Source organism: Dermacentor andersoni, chromosome 10, assembly GCF_023375885.2.
Source record: "Dermacentor andersoni chromosome 10, qqDerAnde1_hic_scaffold, whole genome shotgun sequence".
Classification (NCBI taxonomy): domain Eukaryota; kingdom Metazoa; phylum Arthropoda; class Arachnida; order Ixodida; family Ixodidae; genus Dermacentor; species Dermacentor andersoni.
Genome location: NC_092823.1, coordinates 80250740 through 80251170, shown reverse-complemented (window position 1 = coordinate 80251170; position 431 = coordinate 80250740).

The following is a 431-nucleotide window of genomic DNA, read 5'->3' as shown; positions in this document are numbered from 1 at the left end:
GGGTGTGCATAATTCAAGAATTTCGTGCAAGCCTATAGCTTCGCACACGTTGTTTTAAGTCCAAGGCATCCGCAGTCCAACGAAGCATTGGAACGCGTGGTTCGAACAATAAGTATATTATTTGGGAAGTCAGAAGATCGATACTTGGCACTTTTGTCATATGAGAACACAGCAGGTCTTTTTTGCAAAAGCCCAGCCAAGATGCTCAAGAACAGACTCTCGCGCTCCACGCCACCGCGCCACCCCAATCCTTTGAGGCCTTCGCAAACGAGCAACCTAAAAGAACTTCTCAGGAGATATGAGGCAGTAAGAGAGAAGCAGCGGTGTAACTTCTACATTTTCATGCGGTAAGGCTGCTGAAGGAATCGCAAGCCGGAAATTGAGGGTGGATCAAAGACAGTCGGGTTGCGGCTGCTGTTTTAAGATTGGCC